We start from the raw sequence: 15,052 nt of genomic DNA on the forward strand, positions 1-15,052 counted from the left end.
TCTCTTTTGACGATGTACTTAAACGTTTCGTCTGAGCTCTCAGACCAAACGTTCAGGTGCATCATCCAAAAAGATGCAGGAAGGTGCATCAAGCAACATCAACTGATGCATTGAAATGCATCTCGACTGAAAGAAATCCTAACTTGAATCAAATGATGCACTTTTGTGTTTCTTTCACGACATACAAAAATGCACCCAAATGCATCAAATGTGAATCTGATTCTTTTAAGAAGCCATAAAATACACTTTAGTGCATCAATCGATGCATTCTGGTGCATCAATCGGTATGATGCATTTAGTTTTCTGTGTGTACTATCCGAATATCCGAATTAACCAGGTTATCCGTTGCATCGGATAATTTGAAATCCGATATCCGGATATTGTGGACATTCCTAATGCACATGAAAGCGCTCTTTCACAAATATGCGGGTTGTCCAGGCTTGCCCTAAGAGGTAGAAAGGGTACGAGGAAACTACAAATACAGACAGACATCTTACTGCATACTGAGGGAGAAAAGACTCCAAGCAGCCCATTTCACAGTTTTCTGCATCACAGGAAAACCCCCGACCGGAGCCAAGGGGATGAAGGATGATGCAGACATCCCATAGAAATCATCGCATTATCAGACCGTAAGCGACGTTTCCCCCTTCCCCCATTTGGCGAAGCTCTTAGCTTTGATGGCCAATTCCAAAAGAAGTTGGCTTCCCCATGATGACGTCATTGAAGACTGTTCTTTCTTTCTCTGGCGTCGCTCCCGGGACGATAGGCGGAAACTACGTCACCAGAAGGACTCCGCAGCATCATCCTTTTCCCGTCTCCGCGACGGAACGAACCGGTAAGTGGAGGAGAATAACTATGCCATTCGTTTCCGGCAGGGTTGCCAATCATGTTCGTTTGCCTCTAAATCTGGTTGCATTTTTGTGAGACTGTATCACTGTTGCCATAAAGAAAGTAACTTTCAGGTTAACAATATAATCCACCAACTTGAAGAGTTACAGTTGGGTAGGTGCAATGCTTGAAACTTTCATCAACAACGAATTTACACAACAATTAAATGATCACTTCCGCTGTTAACTTGGATTTCTTCAGCTGTTGGACTCATTCTTTCCTCCCCCTGGACCGTTGGGTTCATTATTTCATCCCTCTAAACAGTTGGGCTCAGTCCTTCCTTTCCCTGAATCGCTGAGCACCGCCTCTCCTCCCCTGAACCGCTGGGCACCGTTTTACATTCCCATGAACCACTGGGCACTGTTTTACATTCCCCTGAACCGCTGCGCACAGTCTATCCTTCCCCTGATCAGCTGAGCACCGTCTCTCCTCCCCTGTACCGTTGGGCACCGTCTATCCTTCTCCTGAACCGCTGGACACCGTTTTACATTCCCATGAACCGCTGGGCACCGTCTATCCTTCTCCTGAACCGATGGGCACCGTCTATCCTTCTTCTATACCACTCGACACAGTTTTACATTCTCCTGAACCGCTGGGCACCGTTTTACATTCCCCTCAACCGCTGCGCACCGTCTATCCTTCCCCTGGACCGCTGAGCACCGTCTCTCCTCCCCCTATACCTTTGGGCACCGTCTATCCTTCTCCTGAACCGCTGGACACAGTTTTACATTCCCATGAACCGCTGCGCACCGTCTATACTTCTCCTGAACCACTGGACACAGTTTTACATTCTCCTGAACCGCTGGGCACCGTTTTACATTCCCCTCAACCGCTGCGCACCGTCTATACTTCTCCTGAACCGCTGGACACAGTTTTACATTCCCATGAACCGCTGCGCACCGTCTATCCTTCTCCTGAACCGCTGGACACAGTTTTACATTCCCCTGAACCGCTTGGCACAGTTTTTCTTTCCCCTGAACCGCTGGGCACCGTCTTCCCATTCCCCTGAACCGTTTGGTACAGTCTTTCCTCCCCTGAACCCTTAAGATTAGACTTTTCTCCTTCTGAAACGTTGGAATCAAACTTTCATCCCTTAGACTTTCTTCTGTTGAACTGTTGGGCTCAGACCCTCCTCTCCTGAAGCATTGGGCTCAACCTTTCCTTCCCCGAACAGTTGGGTTTGCCCGACTTTCCTTCCCTGAACATTTGGCACTAGCTTCCCCCCGACAGTGCATCCAACTTTTCCCCTATTTCACCTGTCGTAGTGTTCTACTAACTGCATGTTTAAGAAATTCTCACCGAGATTGAGTCACTTTATGCACAGATAAGCCAATCGCTAGTGAAGCTACAGTTTAAAGTTGGACCCGAACTATGTGCCTCCACCGTGTATGTAACCCGGGACCCCTAGATTACAAGGCGACGATGTTACCACTGCACCACCGGGGAGGTCAAGAACTTTATTCGATTAGAATAAAATGTGTTTAAATACAGAAAATAAGTCATGAAGTTCAATAACTGCTATTCCTGTAAAAGGAATATATCTTCCCCGTCGAACATGACTTCTAAAAGCAACTGTAGAGTACTCCAAGATCGGGCAGTCCTCTAAACAGTGACAATTTCACTGTGTCTTATGGCAACACTGCCATCTTTTCACACTCGAACGAGTTCTCAAAGAGAAGACAAAGAGGATCTTCCAACGCTCTGCAGAAATGTATTTTTGAGCGTCCGAGAACACTGAAGGAAAAAAAAAATGGCAAAGAGCAAATATCTATCCCCACCCATTACTGGAGGACGTTGGAGGAGAACGTGGCCATTTACCCGGAGCCTCCGTTCCAGTTCCAGCAATGCGGAGACGACTGCCCCGGAGGTCGCCAGACAACCAAGTCCCCAGTGGCCTGGACAAATCCCAGACATCAGTGTTTTCATATGAAGGAAAATTTTTATCATATCATATTACAGTGCTCAAAAAAAGTTTTGCATATTCAGGGTTTGTGATCATTTTATTGTACTAGATACATGGAATCATATTTAAGAGTACAGGGGAGACATACAAACAGGAAGAAAACAGTGCAGCCATGCAGTTGAAACAAAATCATACCAGAATCGCACCACAAGAACAAGATTGAAAATGTGGGATGCGAAACACAAAAGAAGGCAGTACAATGCCGTGTACCTACGGCTCGCAGGTATGCTTGGGATCAACATATGGGAGTTCAGTACCGTGTTTAGCCACCTCGAGCCCGAAGGCATGCTTGGACACGACGGGGCATGCTAAGGATAAGATAGATCATTCAACTTCTCCTGAGGAAGACTGTCCCACTCTTGAATGGCAGCCTCCCGCAATTGCACCTTGTTCACAGGAGGATTTTCGCGGCTGACAATTGCTGGCTTCAGGTGTCCCCATGCATGTTCCACACAGTTCATGTCTGGTGAATACGCCGGCCACACCATATGTCGAATGCCATGCACATCAAGGAACTCTTGAACCACTCTGGCTCGATGTGGTCGAGCGTTATCATCCACCAGAGTAAAGCCATCCCCCACAGTTGTAGAGAAATCTGCTACCACGGGTTCGAGAATAGCGTTTCTGTACATCAGACCAGCCACGTGACCCTGGAGAGGAATTTGGGGCGTACGTCGACCAAACATGATTCCACCCCCAAAACATGATGGAGCCCCCCTGCTGTTGGTGACGTTCCTGGATGAAGGGCTCGTTCAATCTCTCATCTGATCGTCTCCAAACCCTTATGCTTTTGCTTAACGGGCGCAAACTGATGGTGACCTCGTCTGTATACAGCGTGTGCTCCCACTGTTCCTGACTCCATTCACTGTGCATTGTTGCCCACCTTACACGGTCTCTCTTATGGTGTGGATTAAGAGGAAACTTGGGTATGCGTCTTCTTGACGTCAATCCTTCCTCATGAACTCGATTCCGCACTGTCTGATTGGAAACATTCGCTCCTGAGGCTATCCGCAGATCTTGGCACAAACTGGTAGCAGTTGCAGTGGGTCGACGACGTGCCGATCTCTTCCCTGCGTGTTGTTTTGCGTGGCCGCCCTGTCCTTGGTCGATCAGCAACTGATTGTGTCTACCTGAACTTCTTCCACACTCGAGAGACATCACTTTGGCTTACTCCGACACAGGCATCGACGTCTACTTGGCCGTATCCCTCTTGCAGCAGCGTTACAATTCGAATCCGGTCCGTAGCAGAAATGGTTGCTCGAGGCATGTTGCCCTTCGTTTTCCACCCGCTCTCTGTGCAGTTTCCAACTTACAAGTGCGGATAAAACACGGACAATGCCTCCCATCGGGCTGCTTTCAAATCTGCTAAGGGATCATGTGGCAACTACTGCCCTCTATCTGCGGAATATCGAACTCACTTGGCGCATTATGTCGGTTTCTGTCTCGGGCATTGCTCACATAATGAACATTGTATACCTTTTGGGGATATCGCGACTCAAACTGCATGCAATCATAATATGCAAAAATTGTTTTCACCACTGTATCATCATAGAGGCAAAATTTTGGGTGGAGGGGAAAATGCAAAAATTTGGGTGGAGGGGAAAATGCAAAATTTATGGTGGAGGGAGAAATTAAGGCAAAATTGTAGGTGGAGAGGGAAATTGAGGGGAAATTTTAGGTGGAGGAGGAAATTGAGGGGAAATTTTATATGGATGGGGAGACAGGCAAAATTTTAAGTGGAGTGGGAATGAAGGCAAAATTTTAGGGGAAGGGGAAATTAAGGTAAAAGTTTAGGTGGAGGGGGAAATTAAGGCAAAATTTTAGATACAAAGGACAGCTAAAAGTTTGGCAACGTTTGGTCAGATAAGCTAATCATGGATGGACTGTAGGGGAGGCCGGGGTGAGTAGCTCTTAAAAATTACTGTCTACTATTGATTTTTTTTTTATTTAGTTTATTTTACTTCGCGTTTTTGTGCCTCTTGGCTAATTTGCGAAGATGGGGATGATTGATGAAATGATGAAATTGATGAATGGACATTCACAAACAACCAAGCCCGACCAGGATTCGAACCCGGGACCCTTGGCGTCGCAGCGCGATGTGCTAACCACTCGGCCACAGGGTCGGGCTGTCTACTATTGATGAAATGCTACGAGCAATACCTGTAGTTTCCTTGACCACCGTGAATTTTTATTACGCCATGATGCTAAAACTTGTAAAGTTATTGCTTGTTTTTTCGAAGCGTGTCAGTATTGTCAATTCACCCCGTATATGGGGTGAGTTGACTATATGTGCGGTGTCAGTTGACAATACGGTGTAATTCTACCCCTTTTATGAATTGCAATATTTTATTTCAAACAATATACTGTCTTAAAAATTACAGATTACAAAAATGTTTTCAAATGAACAGTATAAGATGAGATATAAATGTTCCAAATATTAAAAAAAAAAAAGTTTGCAAAAGTGTTTACTGAATTTTTTACCCAGTCTTTATTTTTATTGTTATATCACAAATACAAATGCAATATACTGTCCTATAATCCTAATCTAATATATATTATTACAAACAATGTGTCTATATGCTAAGACGTTTCTGATGAAACAATTAATTGAAGAACAATTTTCTCAATAGGCCTACAGAATTGTCAACTAGCCTCTTCCTTCCTATCGTCAACTCACCCCGATCGCAATATTGGACTTTCTGGTCGTGCCGCTGCTAAACATTGCAGTTTAACAAAGTATCCAAATGTTGTATCGGCACAATTTACCATAGTCTTCTGGATAGCCTGACCATAAACTATGTGCTTATTTACTTTAAAAACATATAAGAAACAATATAGAGTTGAGAAAATTTACTTCGCAAGTAAGAATTGATGTTATTTGTCATGCACTACATTACTTCGTGAACAAGACACTCAACTTCTTAGTTGTGAGTTGGCTCTAGAGCTGACACATATTCACAGTAACCTGAAATGTTGGTAACTCTCCTCTAGTAGGAATTAAAAAAAAAAAAAAAACACTTTGTCAACTCATCCCGGTTTCCCCTATAATGATATCTGAATCATTTATGTGGAAATGGAATTTATGACAATTTTTTATTGCGGAAAGGGAATTTATGATAAAACTTTTATGGGAAGAAAAATTGTAAAATTTTAGTAGAAAGGGAAATTGTGGCAAAATTGTATTGGAGAAATTACGATAAAACTTTAGGTTGAAAAGGAAAAGGTTTTTTTTTAAAAAAAAAAAATACTACTACGAACAAGAAGTACTCGGAATTTGTGAATAAATCACAAAATACGTGGCTAATCATCAACATTTATTTTGTCGCCTCCAAATAGGCCCCATCAGATGCAACACACATATGCCAACGCTTAACCCAGTCTTCAAAACACTTTTCGAACGCAGAATACGATTTCGCCCTGAGTTCCTTCTGCGAATTTCCTTTAATGGATTCAATTGATTCCAAACGCCTTCCCCGAAGTGGTAGCTTGATTCGCGGAAAGAAAAAAAATCACACGGAGCCATATCTGGAGAATATGCAGCTTGGGCGAGAACAAGTGTTGAGTTTTTGGCCAAAAACTTGTGAACAAGAGTCGACGTGTGCGACGACGCATTATCGTGGTGCAAAATCCAAGAATTGTTTTTTCCATAACTCTGGTCTTTTCCGACGAACATTCTCACGCAGACGCCTCATAACGGTCACATAAAACTCTTTATTCACAGTTTGTCCCGCTGAAAGGAATTCTGAGTGCACAACACCACGATAATCAAAGAAAACAATGAGCATGACGTTAATTTTTGAGCGACTTTGGCGTGGTTTTTTGGGTTTTGGTTCATTTTCGAAGCGCCATTTCAAAGATTGTTGACCTGTTTCAATGTCATACTCATACACCCATGTCTCATCACTAGTTATGATGCGTTTCTTGAAGGTTGAGTCACTAGAGGCTCGCGAAATCATGTCTTCAGCAACATCCCATGTGTTTTTTGCAGGAAATTCAGCTCCTTCGGAACAATTCGTGCCGCGACGCATTTCATGCCTAACACATCAGTCAAAATGTTGTGAACGGGCATGTGTGATATGTCAAGCTCACGAGCCACCTCTCTCACACTCACACGCCGGTTTTCAGGCACCATTGTCCTGATTTTTCCGACGTTTTCGTCGGTTGATTAGAACGGGGCAAATCAGCAACAACTTCTCTGCCTTCTTTGAACGCCTTAAACCATGCATGAGCTTGTTTTTTCGAGACACGAATTACCAAAGGCCTTTTGTAGCATTTTCAACGATTCAGCACACGACAGTCCGTTGGCAACACAAAATTTCAAACAAATTCTTTGCTCGATATTTGTCTCCATTCTGCAAATCGCAGGACACTTGTCAACACAACTAACCTAAACAGTTGCCGTGCACAAATTGATGGATAGATACTCTACCCCTCCACGTGGTTATTCACTACAGTGCTGCCATCCTACGGACAGAATGAATTCTCGATACCTCCAATGTGGGACTTTTACCAGCCAAATTCCGGGTACTTTTTTTTACTGAAGGTATAACAATTTCACAGAAATTATAAGTTTTTTGCATCCCATATCATAAATTTAGCCTTTTTGAAGCTCAAAAATAATTTATTGCACAATAACAACGGAAAAGGACAAAAGATAAAAACAAAAAAGGATAGGTAATGGGTGAAAACGAAAAAAGGATATGACGGGTGAAAACGAAAAGGGATAGCAGGCGAAAGCGAAAAGGGATAATGGATGAAAAGGAAACAGGATAAGTGATGAAAACGAGAAAGGATAACGGGTGAAAAGGGAAAAAAGTTAACGGGTGAAAATAAAAAAAGGATAACGGGTGAAAACGAAAGATGATAACGGATGAAAGCGAAAAAGGATAATGGGTGGGAACGAAAAAGAAAAAATAATAGAACCTAGAAAGAAAATGGGCAAAACTCGAAAGATAAGCGAATGAAAACGAGGTAGAAAATGCTTTACAGCGAGAAAGGAAAATGGGTGAAAACAAAACTTGTGAAAGCAATTATGAAAGGAAGACAATTAGAGCGACAAAAATCAAGAAAAAAAACTACAATTACAATAAAAATCGAAAGGTTAAAACAAATAGGACTTTTATACAGGAAAATGCAAAGCGAGAAAGGAAAAAAAGATGCAAAAACAAGAAAATTATAATAAAACAACTTCACAAAAGGAGAAAAGTGAAGAGGTTAAACACGAAATGCAACATAAGGGTAACAACGAAGGAAAAAAGGTTTCAGTAAAATAACGGACCGAAAAGAAATATCCACTTCACCTTCGCTCGCAAACCTGTCTTGCAATCACACTGCATAATGTCGGACAATGATTGCGGGGTGATGCACGGGTGGTCACACAGCTTTGAGCAGGACGTTCACCCGATCATAGGTGGCGTGGTAAAGGCCAGGGGGAGGGAGAGAGTGGGGGAGGGGTATACATACTCATTCGATAAACAATCGGCTACGCGGAACCGTCACATGCGGGCACATTCACACTAAGCAGATTAAAACGGTTGCGAAGTTCATGCAATGTACACGTATTGCACTCCTGAGTTGCAAAAGATTCTATTGAAAGTCAATGGTATCGTTTCAACCAAGAAATGTCCGTTAGTGTACACTCTTTATAATAGGATGCATTGTATGGTATTAATACGGTCAGATTTTTTCTTGTAACTCCAAAATGCGAAAATATGGAATCCAGAGCTGTGTAATGTTAACAAAATATACTTTTAGCAGTCGTAGGTCATTTCTGGAAGTTAAGAAAAGCATAATTTAGTTTTAAATATAGAAGACAGATGGAAGGCTTGATTTGCTGCAGCCACAAAACTTCGGGTTTAAGAAGGCTAGAGAGTGAGTTAGTTCTAAATACACTCCTCACAATATGTTTGATATATTGTTACATTAGACAATAGGTGATAGACACAGTCTTGAAACGCAACAACACATGGTATGTGTCAGGTGGACGTCCTCGTCTTTTCGCAGATATATGCCACCGTGCCTATCACGTTTTCCTTAATATAATAAAATATTCCAAACTTGTTATGGCTAATGTAACAATATTCCAAACTCCTTGTGAGCCAATTTAAAACAACTTATCAGTTAAATCAATCAAACTGTATTGCGATTGAAGATACTTTTTCCCGACCTGATTCGAAACTTCTGGTACTTTATCTCGAACCAGAGTCGAAATGTCGGGGATCCAAAGTCGAAACGTAAGGGATTCTTTCTCGACCAAAGTCGAAACGTAAGGAATTCTTTCTCGAACAAAATCGAAACGTAAGGGATTCTTACTCGAACAAAGTCGAAACGTAAGGGATTCTTTCTCGACCAAAGTCGAAACGTAAGGGATTCTTTCTCGATCAAAGTCGAAACGTAAGGGACTCTTTATCGATAAAAGCCGAAACGTAAGGGACTCTTTCTCGCCCACAGTCGAAACGTAAGGGACTCTTTCTCGACCAAAGCCGAAACGTAAGGGACTATTTCTCGACCAAAGCCGAAACGTAAGGGATTCTTTCTCGACCAAAGTCGAAACGTAAGGGATTCTTTCTCGTACAAAGTCGAAACGAAAGGGAGTCTTTCTCGACCACAGTCGAAACGTAAGGGATTCTTTCTCGACGACAGTCGAAACGTAAGGGACTATTTCTCGACCACAGTCGAAACGTAAGGGACTCTTTATCGATAAAAGCCGAAACGTAAGGGACTCTTTCTCGACCACAGTCGAAACGTAAGGGACTCTTTCTCGACCAAAGCCGAAACGTAAGGGACTCTTTCTCGACCAAAGCCGAAACGTAAGGGACTCTTTATCGACCACAGTCGAAACGTAAGGGATTCTTTCTCGACCACAGTCGAAACGTAAGGGACTCTTTCTCGACCACAGTCGAAACGTAAGGGACTCTTTCTCGACCACAGTCGAAACGTAAGGGACTCTTTCTCGACCACAGTCGAAACGTAAGGGACTCTTTCTCGACCACAGTCGAAACGTCAGGGACTCTTTCTCGACCACAGTCGAAACGTCAGGGACTCTTTCTCGACCACAGTCGAAACGTAAGGGACTCTTTCTCTACCACAGTCGAAACGTAAGGGACTCTTTCTCGACCACAGTCGAAACGTAAGGGATTCTTTCTCGACGACAGTCGAAACGTAAGGGACTCTTTCTCGACCACAGTCGAAACGTAAGGGATTCTTTCTCGACGACAGTCGAAACGTAAGGGACTCTTTCTCGACCAAAGCCGAAACGTAAGGGACTCTTTATCGATAAAAGCCGAAACGTAAGGGACTCTTTCTCGACCACAGTCGAAACGTGAGGGACTCTTTCTCGACCAAAGCCGAAACGTAAGGGACTCTTTCTCGACCAAAGCCGAAACGTAAGGGATTCTTTCTCGACCAAAGTCGAAACGTAAGGGATTCTTTCTCGTACAAAGTCGAAACGAAAGGGAGTCTTTCTCGACCACAGTCGAAACGTAAGGGATTCTTTCTCGACGACAGTCGAAACGTAAGGGACTCTTTCTCGACCACAGTCGAAACGTAAGGGACTCTTTATCGATAAAAGCCGAAACGTAAGGGACTCTTTCTCGACCACAGTCGAAACGTAAGGGACTCTTTCTCGACCAAAGCCGAAACGTAAGGGACTCTTTCTCGACCAAAGCCGAAACGTAAGGGACTCTTTCTCGACCACAGTCGAAACGTAAGGGATTCTTTCTCGACCACAGTCGAAACGTAAGGGACTCTTTCTCGACCACAGTCGAAACGTAAGGGACTCTTTCTCGACCACAGTCGAAACGTAAGGGACTCTTTCTCGACCACAGTCGAAACGTAAGGGACTCTTTCTCGACCACAGTCGAAACGTCAGGGACTCTTTCTCGACCACAGTCGAAACGTCAGGGACTCTTTCTCGACCACAGTCGAAACGTAAGGGACTCTTTCTCTACCACAGTCGAAACGTAAGGGACTCTTTCTCGACCACAGTCGAAACGTAAGGGACTCTTTCTCGACCACAGTCGAAACGTAAGGGACTCTTTCTCGACCACAGTCGAAACGTCAGGGACTCTTTCTCGACCACAGTCGAAACGTAAGGGACTCTTTCTCTACCACAGTCGAAACGTAAGGGACTCTTTCTCTACCACAGTCGAAACGTAAGGGACTCTTTCTCGACCACAGTCGAAACGTAAGAGACTCTTTCTCGACCAGAGTCGAAACTTCAGGCACCCCTCTCATAGACCAGGGTCAAAAGAATCATCACAGACTTTTCTTTTTGCAAATCACGTTAATCTCATCTCATCTTGTTCTGGGTACCGTCTTGCAAATGGTAGTCTGGTTGTGTCGCCTCCAATTTGATATACCTCTCTCAGTGCTCTGATCGACACACACACACACGCCCTTAACACCCTTCGATTTTTTTCAGAACTTCCTTGCACCTCTTGAAAGCTCACCGCCTTCATATGTCTTAGATTACATGGAAAAGGAATTTTGATTTAATTAGAATATTCATATAATTTACATTCTAAGTTTTGAAATCTGGAACGAAAACAGTGGTGTACCCAAAGGGGATTAGTGGAGGTCATCCCCCACCTCCCGCAGCCTTGACCAGAATTCCTAAAAAAGAAAAAGATGTTAGGTAAGACAGAGGACTGACCACCAAAGACATAACATAACCCCCCCCCTACGAAAAATCCTGAGCACGCCACTGAAAGAGAGAGCAGACTAAGGGTCTATCTACTTTCCTTCAGAATGAAACTTGTCTCGACAAGTCTCTGGTCTCGTCAAGTCCCATTCTTGTCACGACGAATTCTGAATGGAGGTTCTGGCATCATCCTTGCACTTTAGGGGTGATCACCACTTGCAGAGCATGGCGCTGACAGCGCCTTGCACCAGTTTTATTTTCAGCAAAGGAGGCGTCGCACCGCTGAAGAAACCCTCTACAATCCCCTCTGCACGACAAAGCCGAAAGCAGCAAATTTCAAAACCGAGCCAGAGCGTTAAACGAACCAAGTACGAGGCGCCACCACAATCCATTAACTCGACGGACAGCGTGACCACAAGGAAAGTTAAGGTCGAGTTGCAATTTTCCACGACAGTTGGCAACACTTTTCTCCCTTCGCCGGGGAGGAAAAAAGGATCTTCCGCAGAGATGATTCTGCATTGTTTGAAGTCCAGGACGCTGTACAAACAACAGGACAAGCGAATTCGGACTGAGTAATCACATCTCTTAATTCTAATTTTTTTCTCTCTAGAGAACAAGAGAAGGCGTCGAGTTCTGTGTGAGGGGTTGGGAATAAGCTGTAATCTCATGTGCTAACAGCCTAGCAGAAAGGCCGAGGGAAAACCTCATTACAAGGAAAATGCAACGTCTGCAACAGTGGAAGATACGAGCAGAATTAGTATTGAAACCAAGTTATGTTGTTTTTGGAGACGAATTAGGATCAAAGTCTAATCGAGTCCGCTTTTTATGCTGCTCGTAACGTTCAAATATTATAGAAATTTGACATATTTAGAACAAGTTGACAATTTGTCTATAGCCTTATGTGTGTGCTACGGTTGGGTACAGTCCTAATTAGCCTATTTCAGCACAAAGTGGACTTAAACTTTGACTTTGGAGTTTCTGTAAACTAACGACTAGTGCACTCCTGTAACTCCTGTTAAAAAAAGTGGCATCTGCAATACTTATTGGCTCACGTTTGATTCACTTGAGAATTATAACCCCAGGAGTCAATTATCCAAGTCAAAATTTCAATTCTACAATGCAACGGTTCGAAACACAAATACCAATCCTCCAACAATTTCTACAATAATGTTTTTACGGAACGTCGCCACAACTCTTGCCTGCAGCGCCACAACGTCGGCAAGGCCCTTTCCTGCAGCGCCGCAACGTCACCAAGATCCTTTCCTGCAGCGCCGCCAAGACCCTATTCTGCAGCGTTGCAACGTCGCTAAGACCCTATTTTGCAGCGCTGCAACGTCGCTAAGACCCTCTCTTGCAGCGCCGCAACGTCGCCAACACCTTTTCCTCGTCGCTAAGACGCTTTCCTGCATCGCCGCAAAGACGACAAGGTGCTTTCCTGCAGCGCCGCAAAGTCGCCAAGACGCTTTCCTGCAGCGCCGCAACGTCGCCAAGACGCTTTCCTGCAACGCCGCCAAGACCCTATTCTGCAGCGCTGCAACGTCGCTAAGACCCTCTCTCGCAGCGCCGCAACGTCGCCAACACCTTTTCCTCGTCGCCAAGACGCTTTCCTGCAGCGCCGCAACGTCGCCAAGACCCTGGCCTGCAGCGCCGAAACGTCGCCAATATTCTTGCCTGCAGCGCCGCAATGTCCCCAAGACACTTCCCTGTAAAGTCACGTTAGCTGATAATACTGACTGCAGTTATAAGTATCCTCCTATCTTGGCAGTCCTTCAAAACAATTCCATCACCTTTGCAACTACACCCACGATTTTCTACGAGATTTAGAACCAGTCAAAACATTTCCAACCCTTAGCGATCCCAGCCTGAGTGCATGAAGAAAGAGCATTCGCAAAAAAATTCGCACAGCGGAATTACACCTCTAATATATTATCAAGGGTTACAGAAGGGATTCCTTTTGCATAGAGGGGGAGAGGAGTGTCAGTTGGGGAAAGCCAGTACTTATTACTAGGACACACTAACTTCTCCATTGGCCCTTTTTCCCCGTTTAAGGGAGATCGAGGGAGGGGGGCAGAAGGTCCCCCATAATTACTGCCCATAATAGCCGTCCACTGGCGAAGGATATAAGGGGTAACCAGACGGGAGGGGTGGTAATATTGCACCACACATGCCAGTTTTAACATTAACAGCACATGTCGCTGGTCTGGACCATTAGGATATTGATTTAGGGAGGCGTAAAGGGGTGCCCAGGCGGGGGTTGCAGTGGTCGAATCTCCCCCCTTATACTTTAGCAGTCTCTTCGTGCTCTGCATGCGAATGATGTCCAAATAGCTATTAGCTCCGGCAAGAAGGACTTAATTTAGTACTTCCAATTCTGCAATGTTCTCTCCTCGTATCTGTCCATTCGTTCGTTCGTATGAGAGGGTCTGCCCGGGACAGAATAACAGAGGGAGGAAGAATATCTTCCCTTCTTTTTTAGGGGACACTGGCGCCGGCTTGGTGTAATGAGGACATCCGAGGCGGCTGTGATGTAGAAATAATATTCTCCACTTTTCAGTGGTCGATTTCGCCGCGACTGCAAATTTTGGTTTGAGCAGTCAATTTCTCAGGAAGATTTATTTACCGTTTCCCTTCCAGCTACGGAATTCCTCCCTTCGGTCTGAAGTATATGAATGTCTTTCAAGCAAAGTTAAATAGGAACAAACGCTTTGCTTAAGTCTATCTCAAACATTCAGAGAACATTCTAGATATTTTCCGAAAGGAAGTCAAAATATATTTCATACTTTTGAAATGAAATTGAATATATGCTTTCCTTAAATCGGGAACAAGACTGAAATATTTCTAACCGGAGAATATGTGGCACTTTCTGCCTTCTCCATTTGCTGTCAGGGGAAAACATGGCTGTTGCTTCATGTACATGTCATCTACTCAACATTCATACCCGTCACTGTAATTACCATAAACGATTTCATACAGTAAAATTTTCGATTCAAAATTTGAAATATCAAAACTCTTCCACAACCAGAGTCGAAACATCTAAAATTTAGCCGAGTCGAAATATCCAAAATACTTTAGCCGAGTCGAAACATCCAAAACACTTTAGCCGAGTCGAAACATCCAAAACACTTTAGCCGAGTCGAAACATCCAAAATACTTTAGCCGAGTCGAAACATCCAAAATACTTTAGCCGAGTCGAAATATCCAAAATACTTTAGCCGAGTCGAAATATCCAAAATACTTTAGCCGAGTTGAAATATCCAAAATACTTTAGCCGAGTCGAAATATCCAAAATACTTTAGCCGAGTTGAAATATCCAAAATACTTTAGCCGAGTTGAAATATCCAAAATACTTTAGCCGAGTCGAAACATCTAAAACACTTTAGCCGAGTCGAAACATCAAAAACACTTTAGCCGAGTTGAAACACCAAAACACTTTAGCCGAGTTGAAACATCAAAACACTTTAGCCGAGTTGAAACAACAAAAAAATACTTTAGTCGAGTCTAAACTCCAGAGAATTTTTTAGCCAGAGTTGAAACAACAAACGATACTTTAGTCGAGTCTA

The 15,052-nt window shown here is 43.8% G+C and overlaps 1 protein-coding gene across 4 annotated transcripts in view; it reads right to left on the reverse strand.

Annotated features, from left to right (window-relative positions):
* Positions 1–15,052, reverse strand: part of LOC145997402 (uncharacterized) — a 455,282-nt gene that overhangs the window by 221,579 nt on the left and 218,651 nt on the right. The window lies entirely within an intron of this gene.

This window comes from Lepisma saccharinum, chromosome 13, assembly GCF_977018435.1.
Source record: "Lepisma saccharinum chromosome 13, izLepSacc3.1, whole genome shotgun sequence".
In the NCBI taxonomy this organism is placed as follows: Eukaryota; Metazoa; Arthropoda; class Insecta; order Zygentoma; family Lepismatidae; genus Lepisma; species Lepisma saccharinum.